Source organism: Ptychodera flava, chromosome 12 (genome assembly GCF_041260155.1).
Source record: "Ptychodera flava strain L36383 chromosome 12, AS_Pfla_20210202, whole genome shotgun sequence".
NCBI lineage: Eukaryota > Metazoa > Hemichordata > Enteropneusta > Ptychoderidae > Ptychodera > Ptychodera flava.
The window spans coordinates 29,701,989-29,721,592 of NC_091939.1; the positions used below are offsets into that span (position 1 = coordinate 29,701,989).

Genomic DNA, 19,604 nt, shown 5'->3' on the forward strand with positions numbered 1-19,604 from the left:
TCTCTTGTGCTGTTGTTTGTCTTTGTGAACACGCAATTTGTACTTGGTAGGGGCGGTAAATAAGCGAGAAACTTTGACAAGGGGGCCCAGGCATGTTCAATCATATTGAAACGACTATGACCAGGTGCATAGCAAGTGACAATAAAGACATCTAGTGGTTAGAGCAGACGCTTATAAATAGCACATTTTTAAAAAAAGATACTTTTTGTCTTTGTATAATTTGATGAATGAAATGTTTAAGATACAATGTTCCTATCAGTAAAATGTGTTGGGGCACAAACGAGATGGAAACAGTTACAAATTTGTTGGCACGAGTGTGCAGTTTTTCTTTAATTTAAAATAAACACACGAAAACTTGTGATCACAAAATAAAAGTGCGAAAGTGAAGTTCACTAATTGAATGGAGGTCAAACCCCTCCCCCCCTAAACGAATAAATTTCGCTTTTTGAACTTCTGCGACAATCTGAGACGGTCCCTTATGGTAATCATGCTTGAGGAATACATGCCTAGTGTACTGACCGTGGGACACTTGCGGTGTCTACGACAACCGCCGCTGCGGCGGCGAAACCAACTATCGCCTTCTTCGATGAGTAGAACCAAACGGACAGCAAGCGTGACAACACCGGCGAACTTCATCGTAACGTAATTTACACCTTTTAACAAAAGAGCTTATTCTGTAAACATAACTACAATTTTCAGTATCTGGTAACCTTCAAGTACCACGCTACTATAATATTCAGTCAAAGCGTCAGTATTTTTCACAAGATTGTTTATATACTCTAGTACATTTTCTATCATGACTTTGTTTTGCAATGGCTCGCTGTTGAGACAAAACGCATCAGTCTTCTTACGGGCACACCGTTACTGATGCGGAGAAAAGTTAAGAAGACGTTAGTAGTTTTATTAATATGGCGATAGAGTCTTACCTGAATCCAGTGTCTTGTAAAACTTCCAAAACAAACGACGTTATAGCAAAGTTCTGACATGCCGTTAGTATTTATACACAACTGATACAATAGATTCTCTTGGCACAGAAATCGGTAATCTTTCCGGGTTCGTGTACTCTTCTTAGCTGGTCACACTTTGCGCAGAATTTGTTTCCTTTTACTGGGCCTTTCTATTCGGCTTTTCTTGAGAATTGTACACAACAGCCAGAGTAAAATTTGTTCCCTTTAAAGGACAACTTTCCAACAATAAACTCAATTTAGCCCTAAGATGAGAGCACCGACTTTGCTACTACTTCTACGCAAAATTCTGCGGCATAAAGTCAAATATTATGGAACTGTGGTCCAATATATGGTTTTTAAATCTGCTTGCTGTTAAATCCGGAAGGATTTAAAGTCGAAGCGACTGCAGCCCCATTGCTTAATGACGTATTGCTAAGGCAAATTGAAGCGACTGCAGCCCCATTGCTTTTTGACGTAGCCTCACGGAAAATAATATTGAAATTGTGAAGTTAGACCAGTATCCCGAAAGCTACACAATAGTTCTGTTGTCACGCTCTATGGGGTTAAATTCCCATGAAGTATCACGTCAAACTTTGGCCGCACGACGAAACGACTCGTATGACGAAAGCGTCATTCCAAGGTCGGACCCTTCAGCCTAACGAGCTTGGGCACCCGTCTGTGCATACGTTTCAGGGCTGCAAACATGAATATTGCAAAGGTCCTCAAAAGGGATCCAACATAAATAAATACATCATTAGCCCCCCCTCCTCCCCTTTGGCAAGTTGGTCAGGTTACGGACCTGGAAAGTGGTTACGATTCTGCACAGAGTGCATGGATGCATGAACCTACTACCGATGATAAAAAGTCTGATTCACATCGCAGAAAGTCTACGTAGTTAGTCGATGTAAAAAAACCATCGATGTCTTTCAAATGACGGATAACACCAAAATACCTGAGTTGTCAACAATGGTAATCTTGGCTCTTGACTTGCACAAGGAGATCCATTGCTATTTATGCATGTATTTACATCTTTGACACATGAACGGCATTTATAATCGGAAAAGTTTGGAATGCACGCAGATACTCGGTACTTTTGGAACGTTTGCATAGACCATAGACCTCTGGGGTGCATTCTAAAACACCTCTGAAGGGGCGGCAGAATTGAGGGGTGATTTGAAAAACATCAAGGATATGAAGAGGGACTCGAAACGAATAGAAATTTTGTGTTGGGTTGTCTCTCAAATAAAAACTCGCAAAAAATAAGTTGCATGGGAAAAACATTCTCTGCGTGTATTCATTGTTAAGAATACATACACTAATGTACAGGTATTTTCTCACATATACAGGCATTAACCTAGATCACATGGAATTGCTAGGTCCTCTTTGTCCTGTATGTCAACAGATGAATTAAATAAGTTTTTACAGGGCTGTACAAAGATTACAGTAAGCCGGTTCTTCCAGTGCACAATAAGCTTATCTGGGATTTAGAAAACAGCTCATCCACAACTTTGCAGTATTCTCTAGCACAGAGTGGACACCAAACGTTTGAGCTTTAAGTTGTAAAGCTGAATGGCAGCTATTGATGACTGTACTGAAAACAGCTTGTAAGATCCCGTGTCATTACGCTGATACTGGAACAGTGGAAATCACACTGCGCTAATTTCGATAGCACAGAAATGGAACAGTACACACATTCTCTCTGGCCTTTCAGTACTGAACAACTCAGATTTATATTTTGTGTATCTACCTCGGTTACTTGCTCTAATCCCCTACGTGTGATAAAAAGTCCAGTTTTAGCTTATCCACACAGTCATATGTGTACAGTCAGCTTTGTTATTGTTTAAAATTGAATTTAAGTCCTGACATAACAATTATTACTGTCTTTACACAGAATATTTTTGCCAAACAGAATGCCTGCTATTCTGGCGTTAGCCGTGGGGAGTAGAACAAAACAACTGCAGTTGATACACAGAGCAAAGCGTACAGAAAAATAGCTAAAAAGGTACATTTAATGTCATTTTTATTAAATCATGTTAATTATGTTCATTTCCTGACTGGTGTGTGAAGTCATCCTGTTTTGAAAGCTTTTTGATCGCTGTATTTCTGTTTCACAAAGTGAAGTTTTCCTGTAAGAGAAAATATGTCAAAATCAGCATCCTCCTACCCTGGAAGAAAAAACGCACTCGCACACTCCGAAAAATTCTTTCAATTTCAAGACCAGGCCAGTTTTATTTTTAGGGGATTTCGAAATTATGGCAAGTCAAAAGGAGGAGGCTACTTGATTTCCTTTTGAGTCTGTTACGGGGCATTCGAAAAAATCAGAGAACATTCTTTTTAGACTCTTCCGGCCCCTGCTCCTTCCAGTAGTGTTTGTGAAATTCAATGCAGCCTGGTAGCTCAAAGGCTATAATACTAGGCCACAAAGGCACTTTATGTCTTTGATTAATTGCCAGGTGTAACGGCGCCTCCTTAGCTCAGTGGTTAGAGCACTGGTCTTGTAAACCAGGGGTCGTGAGTTCGAATCACACAGGGGGCTTGGGCAATCTGTGTTTGTTCGTGTTATATTTTACTGTAACATGACGAAAAAGTTGCAAACGTGTCGAACATTTGCCTTTCGTATTTTTTAATGGCTTTGCAAGATTTTGCATGGTTATGAGTCGTATTACGTTATCGGCCGAAAGGAAACCTTAACCCTATATTTCTCAGTGTTGTTTAGACTTTGCTCAAGTCGGAGTTTTTTGCAAAATGAAAGTATTTCAGTAATCTTTATTGCATCAGTGTTACGTTTATTTGAAACACTTTGACCTTGACGACCGTAATACGATTGCACCCTGTCTTTATCGAGGTTCATTATTTTCTGACGTCTGCGCATGTGACTGGAATCACGTCGCAATAACCTACCTACCTACCTACATACTTGTATCGAATCTATGTGTTCCTTGAAATGTGAACTTCATCGTAAAACTAACATGCAGCAAACGGGAATGCCAACAGACAGCCACTACGGCTGTCCGTGCACGCAATAAGCTGTAACACGTGCGATTGACCGACAAAACTTGTATGGAAAATGTCGTAGACGTTACGGGGAAATTATTTGAAGCACCAAAGCTTCCGCGGGCGTTTCTGCTCTGAGTTAAATTACTGTAAAACACCAGACAATGAGGTGCGATATAAGTCAAACCTTCCGGATCGGTAGATTTTCGTAAAGTATATTCATTTGGCGGAGAGAGAGTATATAGGGAAATTGTATAGTTCTGAGAACCTGATCAGCAGCTCATCGTCGTACACCACGCCCTCTTCGGCGAGTCTTATCACCCAACGCCGAAAAGGCCGTGGTATCACTGGCCACGTTTAGCGTTCACGCATTGCTGCAAGGCTCTATGATAGTCGAGGAAAAACCGACGAGCCAATCAGATTGCCCGTTACAGAGCTGATCTTGGTGCTTACCACCACACAGCGTTCACTGTCGACGAAGAGCGCGCAATGTGTAAATGTTTAATGTTTTTGGACTCAACCGCTCTATTCACACCAAAAAGACGCCATTGATAATCATTTTATAAGGAAAAGATGGGTTTCTTTGCACAAGACCAGCGGTGGCAAGTCTGTATGCTACCAGGCACAGGCTCTAGAGTCATATGCAGGCGAACCGCTAGCCGTTGATTTTTATTGTATCAGTGGCGGCTAGCGGTTCGCCTGCATTGACTCTAGAGCCTGTGCTACCAGGCATGGCAGGCCGTCCGGCCCATCGTGCGTGTTTCATTGGTGTTATTATCGAAGGGTATCGCATAACTGGAGCAGCTGGCCCCACGCCTCGCTGTCCACAGTGTCCGACCCAGGCGTAGAACAACACCGCTGTGTAAAACCCGTTAGTCAAAACTATTGATCATAAATTTACTTTACCACAAGTTATGTATAACGTTTATGTATCGATCTCTTCATTTAGTTTCACACTGAAAGCTTTCTTACGTGCTGTGGGTATAGCCTACATGGAGCTAGAGACGTATGAATGGTATATTGGACCCTTTCATTCGAGCTGGTGCTCAGCGATACAAATCACAAATGTACGCTAGACTCCCGATCGTCTCAACACTGCCGAAACACAAATCTCGGAAAATTGCGTAGTTGTTCAAGTCCGATTATGTTTCATTAATTCATCACAAAAGTTACGCTAACAACGGAATCAAACCAAGAGAGGTTTAGTTTGTTCCATGGGTTTGCAGTTCAGCGGGGTACGAACACGTATAAGCTTATGCGTACACTCGCTCAGTGTGACCTGGTGACAATTTTCGGACAGGGTATAGTGAATTTCGCCCAAAGCCGTTTCACAAATAACGAGCAGTACGAAATCTTATTACCATACCCTTCGAAACTTTATTGTGTTTATCCTCAAATTGTTAACACCGACAGAAGTGGCATTTAGGGGGTCAAAGTTGCCAAATGTTGACCCCATGTTGAGTGCGTAGTAATCGGACGTCGTATTTTGAATGTGATTATAGGGGCTAAATATTGATATTTTGAAACTTCAAATCCCCGATTTTCAATTTCGATGTGTTTAGAAAACTGTTTATAAAAATTTCGTGATAAATTAGTTACATTTAATCCATGGACGACACAACTATATTTCGACGTGTATGGTGCTTGTAACATCGCATATGGGCTGTCTCTGTGTGTTGCTTTAGATCGTACGGTGTGTTAACTTCGCGAAGTTTTATAGCGCCCGAAATAGCTTCTACCGAAAAAAACTAACTATTCAAAACGGGACAGCAGCGTCACCTGACTTAATATGCGGTATCATGACTTGTAAAACGCTATCAATACGGAGCGAAGTGAGTAGAACGAACAGCATGTCTTTGATTCAAATGTCCGAACCGAGATCGTCCGAAAATAGTCACACTGAGTGTACGGGGACGACCTTGCAGTGGGACCGGGTAGGGTTCGTTGATGGCCGTAGTCTGTGTACCTATCGAAGCCATAGTATTCACATGGTGTCGCCGTTGCTCTCGATCATGACAGAAAAACAGTCAAAATTTTGAAAGCTGTCGGATTTAATGCAACATATATCGGAAGAGGTGCAACAGAACCAGAGGATCTCAGGCCCTGAAAGCTCGATTGTGTACACACAGACAATGAGGAGCTTACGACCCGACATGACTTTGTAAAACGTATTCGTGATTGGCTAATTCTGATGATATGTTCTCATGAATAATTAATTAACCCCCATTCATACTTCCACGTTTTCCCGGCGTAATCTGCCAGAGCTTGATTTTTGCGTAGGTCAGCGGAGCGAAAATTATTGCTCTGGCTCGCGAGAATGCAGCAGCTGAGACGGGAGGAAGTCGTGAATATTGCGGATGCATGTAAGATCATGGCTCACACTTTTGGGGACATTTTAGACCCTCTAATATCGACCGAGTCACAATTTAATGCTACCCAAGGTATTAATGATTACGATTAAATATCACGGTAAAGCTATTTTACTGCTGTCCTTTTGTTTGTGGTATATTTCAGCTTCCATGGAACCCTAAGCAAGACGATATTACTTAACGAGCAAGACTGTGCACGTCTCGCACAGGATATATCTAAACGGCAGCGTAAGTAGCCCACGCACCGTATGCCAGCGACCCCCTGAGTACGGTTACCTTGGCCTACTTTATATTAGGGCATTCAGTATGTGATTACAGCCTTGAATAAACACTTACACGCATTTGCGTTATTTTCTTTTCCGTTTATTTCTGTTTATATCTTCTGGCCGTTTTAAATAAATAAGATCTGTTCACAGGAATTGATGTCCCTTTGTATAACTCCTTGCCTCGCAGAGTTTCCGGTTCGTAGGAAGAACTGGACTGGTTACTGGCTGGTATTTTCCTTCAATTTACTCTGTTTTGATCTTTACATACCCACAGACTTGGGCGAGTTTAGGAAAGAGAGTTTAAGCGATGACCACAAACCAAATTTTTGGTTTCGTTTACATTTTTTTATTGAAGTCATATTTCTCAATGTCATTACAATAAACTCAAAAGATAGTCAAATATGTTTCAAACTTTACAATTATTCTGCTTCCTAAAGATGCGAATGTGAGTTATCTTTTTATGATATATTGCCAAAGTTGTACATATTAGTCCTGTTTGATCCAAAGTAAAGAAATAAATAATACGAGACATTTTTTTAAAGTTGAGTTGTTCCTGTATAATACATTTTTATAATTGATCGAATAGGCAAAGAAACGCATGTCAACGTCGAAATGGCATGCATACCTCTTGAGTAACCGGGCTTGTCAGAGTCAGCCCGTAGTAGTATGTGTCCTATCGCAGCGAACTCTCTGCTATTATCGATAGATCGATATTGAATGGAAGCAAACGTGTGAATGCATAAACCATTCCATTACACACTACCTCGTTATCTTCAAAGCCAGAGACAGGACGACTAAGTACTGATCCATGCAGTTTCAGCTTTATCCCTTCCGAAACCAAAATTGAACGACTTGTGCAGGATGTCGGAGCGTATTCTCCGTGAAGCGTTTAAAAAGACTTTTTTCTTTTATTCGTATGTTAGTTCTTATCGACTATATTCATGCAGGCTTGTAAAGTGTAAATTAGAACTAACTCGAGTAAATTCTCCATCTTATTGAATAGGATTTGCGTAAGCTTCCCCAAGCACCAGTATTTTGCTGATATTTTGAAATTTACATAGGTAATTTTTGACCCCTTCATATAAAATAGGGGGCAGACTTGACATTTTAGGGCCAGTCAATGCTTATTGTTGATTTTGTCTTCTCGTTGACCTTTTTTGACGCAACTGATCGGTAGGGCAGAACATCTGTTTATGAAATTTGCATATGCATTGTTTTACAACTCTCCTTGATTTGACCTGAATAGAAACAATATCTGAACTGAAATAAATTGTCTCTTCTTTCTTTTGACAGCGTCACGTCTTTATAATCAGTAAACTTATTCTTCACTATTTGTAGTATCGCTTATGTAATCTTTCTATGCAACCATAAACGATGTGGGTAAAGTGGGTGCGTATCTTGGAAATGGAACAGTCCATTTATGTCTTGGGAATAAATGATATGACATAGTTATTAATATTTTGAAATTAATGTAATATTTAGGCAATGCAGAGGTTTAAGGTTACAACAAGATCGAACAAGAATTTTAATTCGGTTATTAGTTTTTGCTTTTGTAAATAATACTTTCACTGGCCTTTGGAGACGTTATTAATTTCGCTCAATATAATTTCTGATATTGTATTGATCGTTTAAATAAAGAAGGACGCTATGTCAGAAAGCTTAGTTTTGTTACCCGCAAGGCATTTGTGTAAACTCGATCGAGTATTGGCATCGTTGCTCGACGTACTCAACTGTGCCGATATTCCCACCCTCATGTTAAAGTAAGCTTATCCCTTGAAAGGGTCTCAAGTGCACTTCTCTCCAAAATCGCTCTCAAAGGCCTAAACGGGGTGAATTTTCAGATAAAAACAAACGATCACCAAAACTTTACCTGCCATTACGAAAGGTCGGATTTCAAGCCTATAAGACAACGCACAGACTTTGGCTTACTGTCATCGTCATCTCCAACACTAGATCTATGATATAGGAATGTTGTCTGTGTGAGTCACCAAATGTTGACTTTTTTACTAAAAATCGGACCAAATTTACTGGCGCTGGTGGCACGATTTCTGGCCCGGTCCACCCGTCCAAATTAAGGCAGTGGCCAACTGAAAACCTAGGGCGGGTGCACACCTTCTGTTGATCGATCTTCATCGATTCTGCTGTTAGCTTTTAAATGAAAGAAGAAACCTTTGATACAATGGATATCAGTGATGGGCGTCAAAGCACTTTATCGTATTCAGTCGGTGGAACATATCGTTTTAATGATGAAATTAGAGAGCAGGATTGGTGACTGCGACAATTGTTCTTTCTTTTGTTTGTTTGGGCTAGTCAGATTAGTGTCGCTCTGACAAATCCAAAAGTACCTGTTGTATCGTAACGAAAGTTGAGACATTTGCACTAATTTACGGGAAAAATACCTGAATCCTTCTTGTTTCCTTGCGATTCAAATATTCTCATGTCTTGAGATTTGCGTTCTCTCTGAACTTCAATGCAAAAACACCTCTTTCCCTTGCCTCTCCCTCAACTGAGCTAGCCTTCCTGACGGCCCTGCAATTCAAATACAATCACTCAAACAGCCAAGGCTGACTTGTACCCCCATAATTACATATCCAACAGTGTTTTCTCTGCATGTCCATGGAAAGAGGCAATTTCTGCCCAATTCATCAAAATTAGGGGGCAGACTTGACATTTTAGGTGGCAGTCACTGTTAATGTTGATTTTGCCTTCTTAGGAAGCGCTCTCTCACCGATATCATTAGGATATCGATCGTCACCAAGTTCAGTTTCGTCGTCTATGTTGCATGCAACACCCGTACTAACATCGACATTATTATATTTGTCAGCTTGTGATGTGCTCGGCTGCTCTCCATCTTCTGTTGATTTTGTAACCCACAGGTTTTCCCCGACTCAGACTTTGACGTATTTGTTTCCTTGGACACGATTTGATCTGACTTTTGGGGTGTAAATCCATGAAAATATGCGCAGATCAAACGATTGTGTTTCATTATTGCGATTGAGATCGATCCGTCACTGCAGTCAGCCTACACAATGTTAGAAGGTGGCTGTTCTTTTTGATGTGTACACTCCACGTCATGCATGAGGTGCCGCCAACGGAGCTTATTCATCGAAAAAGCTATTCTGGGAGCAATTTTTTGAGGTCCGGGGAATTTCTAATTTTGCTTAGGCAGGGGACATATTTTTAGCTGGCAGGGAGTAGATTTTATTTTCTTATTTTTTTTTTTTTTTTTGTCGGGGAGGGCAGATATCGGTTGATTGGCCTGGGGACCGGGATTGGGAAAAACGAGAAGAGGGGAAGTTACTTGTAAAACAGGGACCGGGGAAATCGAGTTTTTTCATCACGGGGTAGATGAGCTTTATGTCTACTAATTTAAGGGGAAATTTTTTCCAGGGCAGGGGAAATCGATAAGTTTTTTTTCGTCACAGGGCAGGGGAGCTTTAAAAATTCACAACTGGAAGAGGATGTCGGAAGTGGGTGAAATGAAGTTGAGTGCGGGAGGGTAAGTTGAAAAATTTTCAGTTGAAGGGCAAAACTAGTCACTTCACATTTCTTGTCATGGTCAATATATGTTATCATAATAAGGACCCCCTTTAAAAGTGCATTGTTCGTAGGCTGCACCTGATGCATGTCACCGAAACTGAATGACATGGGTTAGTTTGTCATTTGAAGACGGGCAAATTCACAAGTGACTACACATGGAGACGTCTTTCCTTGCTTTGTTTTGTGCGCGATTTCAGCTCTATCGATAACTTTTCCAGGGCAGACAATGGCGCGATCGCGCAGTCGACAGAAAACCCTGATCCAATAAGAATCATATCAGGTGTTTCCTATCCGTAAAATGAACAGATCGCATTATTATTTTTAAAAGATACAGGTAAGTACCAAAAGATACAGGCAAGTACCTACAAAAACAAAATGACTAGTCTGATTAAATAGGAGTAAAGAGTATTTCAAGCATTTCGATCCATAAGAAGCAGAATGCAGAAGAAGAATGACCCTTCGTTGAACTTCTTTGACGCCAACTGATCGGTAGAGTAGAACATGGTATCTGCTAAAGTGCGGGCTGCGGGTTGCGGGTTGCGGGCTGCGGGTTTTTAGAATTATGGCTAGATTTCTAACATATGTAATATGGCATTTAGTATATAAGATCTAGAAATAAAATCTTTAGAAGGTGTCTATTATCAATAATCATGATCAGGTCTATCGTACAGTATCCCTTTTCCTGCCAAGTCCATATTTCACCATCAGGTCAAGATGGTTAAAATTAATAAAACACAACTATATGGTGTATTTTAACATGATACTGTACATTTGAAGGCTGTTGAAAACATAAATGCTGTAAACTTGATTTTTTGGACTAAAGATGCTATAACAGACCAAACCAAGCGAGTGAAAATACGTCATGTTTCTGAAAAAAAATCAAGATCTGCTAAACTATAAGCGGCGATTCCGAGGACCAATTTATTTATTCCGAGCTGCCTGGTCTTTCTTGCCATGGATGTGAGTGAGAAATAATACCGGACTGACAAAAAAATCGCGCCTCGGAAATGTCGCCACTTATCGCGGAATGAAAATTGTTACATTTCTAGTATCAGGCCATAGGAAGTAAATTTTTTGTGATGCATCCATTCACAATTCGGTTCTAGGGCAACACATACAGAAAATTAAAAAATGCCTACTTAAATGCAATGTGTAAGGAAAGATTTTACTTAAAAGGCGTAGAGTGATTTGTATTTAAATGCCGTGTATATTTCATGAAGGCTTACACTGATTAGCGGAACGGAATGAGCGGAACGGAACGGAACGGAACGGAATAGCCACACCAAAAAGAAAAATAGTTTCTCTTAATTAGAGTCCATTTTTTTCGTTCACTGAATTTTGGAGCGGAACAGCATGGAATTTCGGATCTAAGACAATTTGGATTTAAATAAAATATCATTTTTCAACCCTATAATTCACCTCGATGGCATGGCGCCTAATTACATGCATCTGTTTTTCGAAGTTTCTCTTGCCGTGATGAAAATCGTGAATAAGACTACTATTAGAATTTTATTCCATAGAAACACACTTCGGGAGCTGTGGTAGAACAAGTACAATAAATCAAACATTACACATATAATCAGGCAAGACTGCTCCCAAGACTGCTGCTGCGAATGAATAAGACTACTGGACTGAAGCTATAAATCAAATCTGAAACTAACCTGAATCCAAATCTCACCCTGTATCTGCTGGAGGGTGCTATGGCTACCATGAGGCATGTGAGATGGCGCACAGGCGTTCTGTTGAGTGGGTAGTTGGTAAAAATGTAGTTTCTGCTACGTTCCGACATTAAGGCTACGGAAGAGAACGTCCAAACGTAGCATAAACTACACTTTTACAAACTACCCACACAACAGAACGTCTGTGAGGTGGCGGTCTGTGTAATAATTCACCTCGATGGCATGGCGCCTAATTACATTTGGCGCGGAGGTGAAAAAAGAGGGAGGCGGTGACGGATCGTAACTTCTTAAAAATGGATACAGTGCAACTGCATTGCTGATTGTGTGTTCATTGTGGCGGGTGCCACTTCTTTTTCGTTTTTTTGTTGCCGAGGGGTCTGCAGACTTACGGGAGCACCAGTTGATTTGGGGGTTGTGAAAATGGAGGTGTAGATAATTTTTTTTAACCCATTATGACAGCATTTTTTTTCAAAAGCATGCTCGCGCAACAAATTATTTTCTGCACAACTGAAGGCAATGCAATACATTTCATTTGTTCTCAAAATGAAGTGCACGTGCATATGTTTTGCATGTCAAAGTTTATTCATGCAACCTGTAATCTTTATTGCCGAATTTTGCATATCTAAGGGACCGTTCAGTTTTTACGGCCTGGGGGGGGGGCGGCAAAATCTTGTCGCCGGTGTTCAAAAAAATATAGACCCCCCTGCATTTTTCGCGAAAAAAATGAGGACCCCCACTTTGTCAGACGAAAAAATTTGATGACACCACCCCCCCCCCCCCCCCCCCCCCGGCTGAAAATAAACCAAAACTAATATGTCAAATTTACCCGCACGGTTTGGATTTAACTCCGGTACGCGGCGCACTTTATTCGTGTAGCAGAGATGCCAGTGCACAAACTTCTCAGCCACATCCATGCAAACGTCTGTTACTTAGGACGACTGTAAGGCAATTTTAACTTCATTTCCATAGACAATTTATGTCCATGGACATTGTATAAAGTAAACTTTATTGGAGTAGTTCGCCAAAGGCAGCCCTCCGGTTAAGAGGGTCATGGGCCATTACGTAAAGTCAACTTTATTCTAGTGGGCAACCAAAGGTGGCCCGCTGGTAAAAAGAGGGTCGATCATGGCCATTGCATGAAGTAAACTTTACTAAACAGGGCTGCTGAAGGCTTCCGGCCGTTATGATGGTCATGGGGTATTACAATGAAGTCAATTTATTGTAGTGGGCCGCCGCAGGCGGCTTGCCGGTAAAGAGGGTCGATCATGGCCATTGCATGAAGTAAAACTAATTGGAGTGGGCCGCCAAAGGCGTCTGCCCGTTAAGAGGGTCATGGGTAATACATAAAGTATATTTATTGTAGTGGGCCGCTGAAGGCGGCCCGCCGGTAAAGAGGGTCGGTCATGGCCATGGCATAAAGTGAACTTTATTGTAGGTATTATGTTTTTGAAACTGTGGTGACCCCCCTTTCCTACCAGTGAAAAAGTGATGACCCCCCCCCCTTCGCGGATTCCGAAATTATGATGACCCCACTGGATTTTGCCAGCCCCCCCCCCCGGCCGTAAAAACTGAACGGTCCCTAACCCCTTCCCACGTTAGAAAATTTTTAAATATCCAGATCTCAAAGATCAAAATACTAAGGTCGGTTCTAAACATTCATTTTTGGTAATTCCAGCACCTCGCATCACATTTTTTGCCTTCCTCTCCGGGAATTGGTAACATTTCTTTTCTCACTTTGGGGTTTTGCAGAAAATTATTTATCATTCTCCGTGTGGGGGGGGGGTTTGACAATATTCCCCTCCCGAATCCTCCAGCCCCTCCTTCAGAAATCAAATGATTCTCCCCTTAGCATGCTCGGTAAAAGACTTTGGGCTGAAATCAATCTATCGAATGACCAAACAACTAGGTCGAAGGACATCAGTAATTCATACAAAAGGCATCGCTTATACTTACAAACACAGTCGATCAACGCATTAACATGAAACTACGGCCGTTTTGCAATTTAAGTCATTCTTTTGTGATCAGCTTTTGAAGGCAGGTAGTGTTTACACCCTAATTGTCGTTGTATGCCGTACACATGCAATTATTGTTTGAAAAGTATGAGCTATTGCGATCGTACAAAACAGAGTGCAAAACTACATGTTGGCCATAGACACGCCCTCTTTTGGGTTGACCACCCCCTCCACACTATGGTACTGCCCTCTATAAGGCGTGATTCTCGGGCTAGGGGTTAGATTTAAATTTAGATGTAGCTTCAAATTGAAATTACAGCCTCGTTTCCTGTGGTATTTGACATAATTTTCATTTTGGAAACTTCAAAAATTAAGGTGCCTTACTTGTAGAGTTGAATAAATGATATATTTTATTTAAATCAAAATGTCTCTCTTAATTCCATTCTTTTCCGCTCAAAAATTTTGTAGGCGAAAAATGGACTCTAATTAAGAGAAACTAATTTTTTATTTGGTGTGGCTATTCCGTTCCGTTCCGTTCCGCTCATTCCGTTCCGCAAATTAGTGTAAGCCTTTCCAGCATATGAAATCTTTAAAAAGAAAAAGACGTACAACAAAGGACTTAGTTTACTTTGCCGTTTCAGTTCACCCGAGGTCGCGACAACAAAGAACGACATTCCGCTAACATTTTACGTGAGAATTTCAGCGGAAAAAACACGCCGGTGCGTTGACTTATTTTCAGGAATCGATCTAATAGGAATATTTTTGGATGAGTTTGTGTTCTGCATCTCTCAATAATTGTGTATCTCCTAATATCATGAACGTATTTTATGACTTGCACCTGCAGCATGATAGTCGCTCCATGCCTTTGATCCAGCGTGTCTATGAAAAGTTTCCTAGGACTATATATAATCGTGTTCACCACAATAAAATAATTTTGAACGGCATTGAAAACGATTTTGAAAATTGTGCTTTTATCGGCGGTTGAACTAATCTGAAAGTGTGAGAAGGGCATGGCATTCTATGAAAAAGTAACAAATTATTAGGCGTGTCGAGTTTCAACGAACTGAAGTTCATCTCCAAGTTCATCTGTGCTGTCAACGATCCGAAACTTACTTTTAAACTGTCCATCCTAATTATAACATAAAAAGTTAATATAGCGAGTTGTTGTGAAATTTGTCTTGTGTTCACATTATTACTCATCAGAGTTCAGTCATATCATTTCGAAAGCTTCGGCAGTGCGCTGTACAACGGCGAATGTCGGATGGGAAATGGACTATTCTGACATTGGTGGCGCTTTACCAGATGTAAGCTAAAATAAAGGCATTATTCAAGAAGTTCACGGCTTTTATTCCATAAACAAATACATCTAGATACTATTTTAGCATTTATTCTAACTACTAGCGAAAATGATACAAAAAACACACATTTTTGCATGCCCGCAACCCGCAAAATAACGCATCCCGTAGAACATCTGTTCATGAAATTTGCATAAGCATAGTTTTGCAACTCTACTTGATTTGACCTGAATAGAAACGATATCTGAACTGAAATAAAATGTCTTTTCTTTCTTTTGACACGGTCACGTCTTTATAATCAGTACACTTATTCTCCACTATTTTTAGTACCGCTTATGTAATCTTTTTATGCAACCATAAACGATGTGGGTGAAATGGGCGGCTGTATCTTGGAAATAGAACAGTCCATTCATGTTGTGGGAATAAGGATATGATATGACATAATTATTAATATTTTGAAATTAATGTAATATTTAGGCAATGCAGAGGTTTAAGGTTACAACAAGATCGAACAAGAATTTTAATTCGATAATTAGGTTTTGCAATTGTAAATTATAGTTTCAGTGGCCTTTGAAGACGTTATTAATATAATTTCTGATATTGTATTGATAGTTTCAATAAAGAAGGAATCTATGTCAGAAAGCTTAGTTTTGTCACCCGCAAGGCATTTGTGTAAACTCGATTGTAGTATAAGCATCGTTGCTCGAAGTATTCGACCGTATCGATCATCCCACCCTCATGTAAACGTAATGGTTTTCCCTTGAAAGGGTCTCAAGTGCACTTCTCTCCAAAGTCACTCTCAAAAGCCTAAACGGGGTGAATTTTGAGATAAAAACAAACGATCAGCAAAATCTTTACCCAACATTACGAAAGGTCGGATTTCAAGCCTGTCAGACAACGCACAAAATTTGGCTTACTGTCACCGTCATCTCCAACACTAGATCTATGATATAGGAATGTTGTCTATCGTTATGTCAACGACTGAGTCAACATAAGGGACGGACCATTAGATCTTGGGAGGGGGGTGGTCAAAAACAGAAAAAAAAATTTTCAGAGCAGAAAGTTAGGGAAAAAAAAATCTTCAAACTAGTTTGCAAAATAAAAAAAAATAAACAAGAAGACAAAGGCGTAAAAAAAAAATCTGCAAAAGTCTTTAAATTTTGAATTTTTTTTTAGATTTTACCGACAGTAAGCAACTTTCTGTATTTTAATACATCCTCCCGGCACATTTTCAATTTTAATGTATACATTTAGAGTGACTGTATCCCTTATACTGGAAGTTGTGATTATCTTATCTTTTCAGGACTTTTGTATTCTGATCACTTGAAAATTATGAAATTATAGAGCCGTTTTCTACTTGTTTCCTGCGTACAAACCAAGCAGGTACACTAGGTAAAACATTGAAACTATGGTATGGTTGTCAAGACAGAAAGTTGTATTGCCTTTTAAGATCAAGGTAAACAGATGCAGGCCACATCAGTTTCATTTTTTTCATAGCATTTTATTACAATGATGAATGCAAGAATGGGTGAACAATTAGAAACACGTCAATAATGATAAAACAACTTATCAAGTCATTATGTATTATTTTGCTTTTAAAAAGGCATTTCAATTCTTTTTTCTCAAAAAACAGCCTCAAATAACAACAGCAACACATGTTTTAACATTCAACAATACACTACGTAGAATGCCATCTATCCAACAAATCCCAACACAAAAACACATAAAAGGGTTGAACTTTGAAAGTTTCTCGATAGCAAATACTGAATAAATCTGCATGGTTAATCGTTTTTGTGTAGCAAATTTCAAAGAAATTGGACAAGCCCTTTCAGAGAATACAGATTTTTTGACCATGAATGGCATAAATTGCCCAAAAAGACAAATATTGAAATTTCAACACATCTATACACATCCAATCATTTTGGACATGCTGCTACAGAGAAATGGATGTTTTAATCAAAAAAAGGCAACAATTGCTCTAAAAACACAAATATGCAAATTCACTACATTATTTAGCTTATTTTAGCTTCTCAGTTTGTCAAAATCAATTGTAAATCATGAGATATGCATGATGTTTGGTGGAGTGAATGTAGGCATTTCACCACGCAGTAGAAAGGGAAGCCACGAAACCAAAATAGTCAATTTTCAAAACTATACGAAGCTACTGAGGAGCAAGAAGACCATGTTTCAGAGGAAGATGTGTAATTCGAAAAAAATGCTCCCAAAGTGCCACCAAATAACACCATTTTTATCTCTATTTTTCAAAAGCTCCAACAGCAGGAGGGGGTCACCCCCCTCCTGACCTCCCCCCGCAAAAATACTCCCCAAGTGCCACCAAATAGCACCATTTTAATCTCTATTTTTCAAAAGCTCCAACGGCAGGAGGGGGACACCCCCTCCTGACCACCCCCCGCAATAATACTCCCCAAGTGCCACCAAATAACACCATTTTAATCTCTATTTTTCAAAAGCTCCAACAGCAGGAGGGGGGACACCCCCCTCCTGACCACCCCCGGCAAAAATACTCCCCAAGTGCCACCAAATAACACCATTTTAATCTCTATTTTTCAAAAGCTCCAACAGCAGCAGGGGGACACCCCTCTCCTGACCTCTTCCCAGTCTTGCGTGGCCGCTTGTGGTGCTTGGCACCACATGTTTGCCCTCTTTATCTTCAGACAGCGACGAACGGAAAAAAAAATTATAAATCTGAAAATTTACTCTGAAAAAAAAATTTGCACAGCTAATCTCAATTGTAAAAAAAAAATTTCAGAAATTTACAATAATAAAAAAAAAATTTTCACAATTTCATTGTGACCACCCCCCCTCCCAAGGTCTAATGGTCCATCCCTAAGTTGACATTTTTACTAAAAATCGGACCAAATTTACTGGCGCTGGTGGCGCGATTCCTTGCCGGGTCCACCCGTTCCAATTAAGGCAGTGGCCAACTGAAAACCTCCGGCGGGTACAGACAGTCCTTTGATCGATCTTCAATTCAGCCGTTAGCTTTTAGATTTTAGGTTTTTTTTCGGGCAGGGCAGATATCGGTTGATTGGCCTGTGGTCCGGGAATGGGGAAAAATGAGGAGACTGGAATTTACTTGGAAAACAAGGACAGGGGAAATCGAGTTTTTTCATCACAAGGTAGGTGAGCTTCATGTCTGCAGGGAACGAGAAAATTTTAAGGCGAAATTTTTCCAGAGCAGGGGAAATCGACAAGTTTTTTTCGTCACAGGGCAGGGGAGCTTAAAAAATTCACAATGGGGAGAGGATGTGGGGATTTGATAAAAATGAAGTTGAGTGCGGGAGGGTAAGTCGAAAAATTTTCAGTTGGAGGGCAAATTATGAACAGCAAATTAATTACCCTCTGGACTTAAAATTAGTCACTTCACGTTACTTGTCGTGGTCAATATATGTTATCATAAGGATCCCTTTAAAAGTGCATTGTTCGTTGGCTGCACCTGGGACATCTCCACCTTTCTGTTCTTGTTTATTGCTGAGGCGACAATCAGCTACAATGTATGGAGAACAGCAAAGAATGAGCAAAAAGGTGGAGACGTCGCCATCTGTATATCAGATTTTAAATAAGGGGTTTCGGGTACAATATCGTTTGTATATGGTTTTACAAATGATATGATTATCCGAGTAAATGCAGTTACCCCGAGCAGTAGTTGCGCATGCGCCCTCCCCAGAACACCGCTCGACTGATTTCACTTAGGGACCGTCTCAGATTGTCGCAGAAGGTCAAAAAGCGAAATTTATTCGTTTAGGGGGGGGGGAGGGGGTTTGACCTCCATTCAATTAGTAAACTTCACTTTCGCACTTTTATTTTGTGATCACAAGTTTTCGTGAGTTTATTTTAAATTAAAGAAAAACTGCACACTCGTGCCAACAAATTTGTAACTGTTTCCATCTCGTTTGTGCCCCAAACACAATTTACCGATAGGAACATTGTATTCTAAACATTTCATTCATCAAATTATATACATAGACAAAAAGTATAATCTTTTTAAAAATGTGCTATTTATAAGCGTCTGCTCTAACCACTAGATGTCTTTATTCTCACTTGTTATGCACCTGGTCATAGTCGTTTCAATATGATTGAACATGCCTGGGCCCCCTTGTCAAAGTTTCTCGCTTATTTACCGCCCCTACCAAGTACAAATTGCGTGTTCACAAAGACAAAGAACAGCACAAGAGATGCAAAAAGGGAAAGTAAAATAAAATGAAACTTTTATGCGGTAAAATGCCCTGTTAGTACTCAAATCTGATCGATTACTTTAATTGTAATGTTGCAAGGGGAATACGTCTATAGTAGCTATAGCAAAATGCAACATTGTACTCTCAGGCAGACATGAACATTTCGCACTTTTGAAGTTTCGTTTGGGGGAGGGGGAGGGGGTTTTGATCTATTAAAACGAAGAAATTTCGTTTCTTGAACTTCTGCGACAATCTGAGACGGTCCCTTAGGACGCCGGTCCGAGTACTGCAGTCTGGGTAAACCGAGACTAAGGCACAACTAAGGAGCCCGCGAAAGACATCCATGATCAAGTCGGACATCGGAAA

The 19,604-nt window shown here is 40.2% G+C and overlaps 1 non-coding gene across 1 annotated transcript; it reads left to right on the top strand.

The window, feature by feature from the left end:
* Window positions 1-3,410: 3,410 nt before the first annotated feature.
* Window positions 3,411-3,483, top strand: Trnat-ugu (transfer RNA threonine (anticodon UGU)). The gene has a single exon. It is a non-coding gene; the product is annotated as a tRNA-Thr (tRNA).
* The last annotated feature ends 16,121 nt before the right edge of the window (window positions 3,484-19,604 follow it).